This window comes from Chrysochloris asiatica, unplaced genomic scaffold (genome assembly GCF_000296735.1).
Source record: "Chrysochloris asiatica unplaced genomic scaffold, ChrAsi1.0 scaffold00217, whole genome shotgun sequence".
Lineage (NCBI taxonomy): Eukaryota > Metazoa > Chordata > Mammalia > Afrosoricida > Chrysochloridae > Chrysochloris > Chrysochloris asiatica.
Window position 1 is genome coordinate 3,327,093 of NW_006408735.1, and position 6,853 is coordinate 3,333,945.

The window sequence follows — 6,853 nt, forward strand, 5'->3', positions numbered from 1 at the left end:
CTGTACATATGGTGCTACAGTAAGAAAGGTAATTGCAAAATGTGTACATCACAACATGCTTTTAAACACACTTGCATTGTGCTCATGTGCCCTTAAATGTTGTTCTCAAAGGAGCTCAGCCCCTAGGTCCTGTTAGTATTGCTAGACATAGGCAGTGACAATTTGACAAAGAGAGGGAAGAAGGAAAAAAAAAAAAAAAAAGTGAGTGAAAACAGATCTCTTAATACTAATTTGTTAGAAAAAAGAACAGAAAAAAAAAAAAAAAAAGACATGATTGAAGGGGAGGGTGGATTATGAGAGGAAAAGCAGTCTTCCAGTTAAAGATTAGCCCTCAGTTTAAAGGTCATGTTTAGACAGGCTGGCCTCAGGCAGAGTCAGGGTCAAGGGGAGGAGCAGCAGCAGGGTGGGAGTGGGGTACTTTACATCCCATTCAGATCACCAGTAAAGTCAAGTCCAGCATCCTCTTTGTACAGAGGTGCTCCTCTTTGGTGCATTTCAGTTTATCTCCCAAATAATCAGTTTTCTTTTCCAGCTTGGCTACTGATCTCTCAGCAAAGTAAGCACTTATTCCTTGAGTTATTCTTTAAGAATTTTTATCTCTTCCTCATATTTGTCTTTTTTGAGAGTGCTTTTCTTCAGTGATGTGCAGACACTTCAAGTTCTGGTCCATCAGTCTGATCTACTCATTCATCTCTCAGAAACGGGACGCTGCCAACTCAGCTAGCTCCTTTGTACATTCAATAATCACCTATTTAGGAGCCGCTTCCTTGTACTTCTCATCTGCTTCTTCTACAATGTGTTTAGATTCCTTGAGCTGAATTTTCTAGAGTTCCATCTTTTCTTCATTTTTTTAGGTCCGGCTTTCAGTAACCTTCATATCTCCCTCACTCTCATCAGCAGCTTTCTCTCCTCCTCCAGCTGTTGTAGGGCCATGTCCAGGCAATCCTGAGAGCAGTTCAGCTCCTCGGAGTTCAACCAGCTGGATCTGATGGTTCAAGGAGGCCACCTTAGCCTCAGCCTGTTCCCAGGCTCGCCTTTCTTCCTCAACTCCCCGTTTGAGGTGCTTGGCCCTCTACTGGAATCACTGGCTTGTTGCTGTGGAACCTGGATCTTGCACTTTGCCACCTCAATGGTGAGGATCTGGACCATGGTGGGTGCCCCCCAACTTTTACTCACACACCAGTTCTTGCCTCCTACACTCACTTTAGCAGTTGCTACTCATTCACGCTTCCATCTGCTCTGCTCTAAAATATAGGAACAATAGGCATCTATTTTAGATAACACATTTGCAGATTTGGTTTCTTAATTATAATTAATCTTTGATATCAGAAGTTTTTATGGCACTGTAGGATAAGCACTGGACTGCAAGGTCAGTTTGAACTGCAATAGTCAACAGTTCAAATGCACCAGCCACTGCTTGGGAACCCTATACAGGGTTACTATGAGTCAGAACTGACTCTACAGCATTTTAACAACAGCAAAGCAATTGGTTTTCTTTTGTCTTTATTTTTTTAGATCATGGCTAAGAAAATAACTTGTAGAGGAACATGGCAAGAAAAATAAAAGTAAATAAAAATGTAACCTTAAGAAACCTTTTGGGATTCTGCCATCTAATTAATCCCAATTTATAGCTACGATACAGACAGAGTAGAACTGCTCCATAGGATTTCTGAGATTGTTAATCTTTACGGAAACAGTCACATTTTTCTTCCATGGAGAGGCTGGTAGGTTTGAACCAATGAACTTGTCGATCATCCATCGCCTAATATTTAACCCACTGCAACATCAGGGCTCCTTACTCAGCTTCTAGCCATACAAATTAAATTTCTATTAGGTATGTGACAGGGATGTAGCACGCTAAGGTAAATTGCTAAACAGGCATTTGAATTCAAGATGGCTTGGTCATTTTGATAACATAAAAATTGAAATATTGATCATCAAAAATGAATTTTTGTGTACTGAACATGAAACTCGAACAGTTTTAATACAGATTTTGATGATGTCTATATTGGAAAACTTTCTCTACATTATCACATGGTCCACGGAATAACACCAAAATCAGTTGCCAGTTGAGATGCTGTTAACTCTTGGTGAGTTCTATGTGCCAGAGCAGAATTATGTTCTGTAGGGTTTTCACTGGTTCAGGTTTTGGATGTAAGTTATCAGACCTTTCTTCTGAAGTGCCTCTGAGCATAGTTGAACCTTTCAAGGTTGAATGAAACCTTCCTCTTAGTAGCCAAGCCCTAACTTGCTTTACCACCCATAGAATAATTTTTCAATGGTTTTAAATAATTAAATACATTTCCTGAAGACATCCTAGTAATAAGAAGGTCCATCTTCTAACCAAGAATTATTGGTTTTGTAGTGGTTAAACACTTGACTCCTAAACTAAACATCCGCAGTTTGAACCCTCCCAGTGGCTCCATGGGAGGAAAGACCTGGTGGTCTGCTCCTATAAAGATTAATGTTACTGTTGTTAGACCCTGTCTAGTCAGTTCCAACTCATAATGATGCTTTATATAACAGAATGAAACAGTGCTCCATCCTGCGCCATCCTCCTAATGATTTTTATAGTCCAGGACACTGTTGCAGCCGCTGTCACAATCCATCTCATTGAGAGACTTCCTCTTTTTTGCTGACCCTCCACTAGGCCAAGTGTGATGACCTTTTCCAAGAACCTATTCATCCTGATAACATGTCTAAAGAATGTGAGATCAAAGCTTACCGTTTTCACTTGTAAGGACCATTACAGCTGTACTTCTTTCAAGATACATTTCTTTGTTCTTCTGGCAAAATTACAGTCTAGGAAACCCTATGAAACAATTCTATTCTGGGTCATTACAAGTCACTGTGACCTGGCTGGTAACAACAATATATACCAACCTAAGTTTTGTTTTTCACAAAAAAAAGGTTAAGTTCTTAACCAGTATGTTTCCTATCTCATTATTTTCGTCAGAGATTTTAGTTCTACCTCTGCTGCATGATCTTCTATTTCAATAACCTTAACTTCCCTGTATTTCAGATTTATTTTATCTGTTAAATAATCAGACTGGAAAACAAAACCATCTCAGAGATAGTGAAATGAAAACTGTGCTGATGAAAGTCCTGCTTAGTCAAAATGGATGAATAGCTCATTGATTTATGTAGTTATTTAATTCAGCAAAGAAACACTTCCAGCCACAGAGATATATTAATCCAAATGACTAAAAACTAGCAAATGAGTACCCATGAAGAACAAAACCTACTTCTTGCTATCAAAAAATATTGTCTGATGTCGAACTAAAACTCACAGCTAATTCTATACCTATGAATTACATATAAAAGTAGGTTATTATAGGAGAATAGGAAAAGATTACAATCTGGCGACAGAGTTTGAGCAATGAGGGCCGTAGGAAGAGAAAGTCAATAATTTCTAGAGGAATCCTCAATGGTAAGCTTGCTTTCTTGTATGAAGTTAGAAATTGTTCACTCAGATGCATTAATTAACGAATTCACCTGACGTCACTTGAGGGCACAAGCCTGGTTTCATCTCCTCAAAATTTAGATATGCGGTCAACAGCAAATAATTCAACACTTATGAATTACTTAAATTCTGCTTTAATTCTTTGTATTGGATTCTCCGTTACTAAGTTATTAATATGTCACACTCATTGTCCTTAGGAAAATTCTAATAAGGATAATGATGAAAAGGAATCAGAAGGTAAGGGTGTGATTTTTCCAAGCAAATCATTCAAATTGCTATAGGTATATGAATTGCAAATGCTACAAACTAAATGTAGTTAAATGACATTAGAGATTTGGCTTGGCAATCTCTTTGGAGAGTTATATTAGTATTACAAGTCAATACAGAAATAAGAACTATTTTACACATACCTGACTTCTGGATTTTCCCATTGCTTATAGAGTTGGTGTATATATACTAAGAGGCCTTGATGCAATAGTGGCTGCTAACTAAATGGCCGGTGGTTCTAACCCACCAGTCCCTCCATGGTTTAAAGAATCTGGTGATTGACTCCCATCAGGATTGCAGTCTAGGAAATGCTGTGGACAATTCTATTCTGTGCTATAGGGTTTCTGTGAGTCAGAATGGACTCGATAACACACAACAACAGCATACATATTCTGTCTCTAGGTGGCTCAAACAGTTAAGAATTTGACTACTAACTGAAAGGTTGGTGATCTAAACCAACTCAGAAGTACTTCAGAAAAATATCTGGTGATCTCTTGAAAAACTCTATAAAGCAGAGTTCTTTCTATTCAGCAACACATAGGGACCCATGAGTCAGAATAGAATCCATAGCAATTGATTTGATTCTGATTTATATGTATTGTGAGTTGGCTTATTTGATAAAGATTGCACCACATATAGAAAAGGGAGCAACAATTCTGTCTATAATGTCAAGTCTATATTATCTAATTTGTGGACATAATGAAAAAGAAACCATCTCCAGAAAAAGAAAATAAGTGTCTTATATTTGTTTTCAAACAATGTAAGAGATCAATTTAATGTTTACATAAAAAAGGACAAATAACCATTACATTTTGAATTACACTGAGTAAAAGACAAAGCATTAAGGAAAGTCAGTATATTTACACAGAAATGCATGCTTTCTATTTTATAATACTGTTGCTGTTAGGTGCTGTTGAGTTGGTCCCTACTAATAGCAATGCTAAGCACAACAGAACACTCCCTGGAGGCCAGAATGACTAGACTTTGTCTTTCATATTTTGGACATATTGTTAGGAGGGACCATTCCCTGGAGAAGGCTATCATGTTTAATAAAATGGAGAGTTGGGAAAAAAGAGGAGGACCCTCCAATGAGATGGATTGCCACAGCGGGCCCAAATGTGGCAAGAATTACGAACTTAGCACAGGACAGGACAGTGTTTCATTCTGTTGTGCATAGGGTCTCTCTGAGTCAGTACTGACTCAATGGCATCTAACAACAACAAGAACAAAATAAACCAGAATGAAACACTGCCTTGTCCTGCACCATCCTCACAACTGTCTATCCGACTCTTGGAGGTCTTCTTCTTTTTCACTGCCCCTTCACTTTACCAAGCATAATGTCCTTCTCCAGGGACTAGTCTCTCCTGACAACAAACATGTCCAAAGTACAAGAGACAAAATCTTGGCAGCCTCATTTCTCAGGAACATTCTGTCTACACTTCTAAAACAAATTGGTTTGTTCTTCTGGGTATCCATGACACTTTCAATAGTTTTTGTCAACACCATAATTCAAGTGTATTGATTCTTCTACAGTCTTCCTTATTCATTTTCGAACTTTCACATACTTATGAGACATTTGAAAATAACATGGCATAGGTTAGTGTACCTTAGCCCTCAAACTGCTACCTTTGCCCCTGAACACAGTAAAGTGGTCTTTTGCAGCAAATTTGTCTAGTGCAATATGTCATTTGATTCCTTGACTGCTGTTTCCATGAGTGTTGATTGTGGATGTAAGCAAAATGAAGTCTTTGACTGCTTCAAACTTTTCTTCATTCATTATAATATTATTTATTGGCCTGGTTGTGAGGATTTGTCTTTTCCTTACATTGAGGTTCTATCCATATGGAAGGCTATATTCTTTGATCTTCATCAGTAAGTATTTCAAGTCCTCTCCACTTCTAGCAAGCAAGGTTGTTTCATCTGCCACAAGTTGTTAATGAGTCTTCCTCCAATCCTGATACCAAGTTATTTTCATACAATCCAGTTTCTTGGGTTGTTTGCTCAACATACACATTGATAAATATGGTGAGAGGGTATAACCTTGACAGACAACTTTCCTGATTCTAAACAATTAGAATGGTGAATTCACCATCATCACCTTTCTGTCCGAATGACTGCCTCTTGGCCTCTGTGGTTCCTCATGAGTACAGTTAAGTGTTCTAGCATACCCATTCTTTAAAATGTTATCCACAGTCTACTATGATCCACAGTCAAATCCATTTGTATAGTCAATAAAGTACACATCTTTCTGGTATTCTATGTGCCATTCAAGATCCATCAGACATTACAACTCCACTTTTATTGTCATTATTTGTCACATTGGCTCCAACTGAATCATAGACCCACTACCTCTCCACAACTGAGGCATATACCCACTACCTCTCCAAGTTATCAAATCAATTCTGAGTCATAACAGCCTATATAGTGTTTCGAAGACTGTAAGTCTGTTCAATTGAGAAAGCCTCATCTTTCTCCCATGAAGTGGCTGGTGAGTCTGAACTGCTGATCTGTGGTTAGTAAGTAAGTCCAGTGTCTATCCTGTAGCACCGTCCAATCAAGTCTATGTTGTTGTTTTAGTTAAATATCATCAAGTCAGTTCCAATTTATGTTGGTGTTGGTGTGGTAAAGTGCTGGCAAGTGGGTTTTAACCCATAACGCCCCTGAAAGGGTTTCCGAGGAACAGCTGGTGAACTTGAACTGCCAACCTTGCATTAAGAAGCTTAGTGCTTAGCCTACACTTTTACACTAGAACTCTAGACCAGGTTGATAGCATGATTTTATTCAACATTTTGTGCCACCAGAGGCTTCAGTTGTTAATTTTAAGCAAGTTTGTATATGTTTCTCACACTGTAACATCTGCACTGCTTACCCCAATAATATGTCCAGTGAAAGAAGTTAAGCTACTCTAAGTTCTACTACAAAAAAAGAAGGTGAGGAAGGCCCTAGGAGTGGATATAAAAATGAAGACCTTCAAGATCTATCTAAATGGAAAGAGATAAAAGACTTAAATGGAGTTCAGAAGAGACTCTGAAACTTATTCCCAAGCATAGAGATGTTAAAGAAAATGGAAGAAATAATGAGGTAAAAGAGCAGAACAGACAATTTCAAAGGGCAGCTTGAAAA

The 6,853-nt window shown here is 38.2% G+C and overlaps 1 pseudogene; it reads right to left on the minus strand.

Moving 5' to 3' along the window:
- Nucleotides 1-430: 430 nt before the first annotated feature.
- LOC102820587 lies at nucleotides 431-1,149 on the minus strand (annotated as a pseudogene).
- Nucleotides 1,150-6,853: the final 5,704 nt, after the last annotated feature.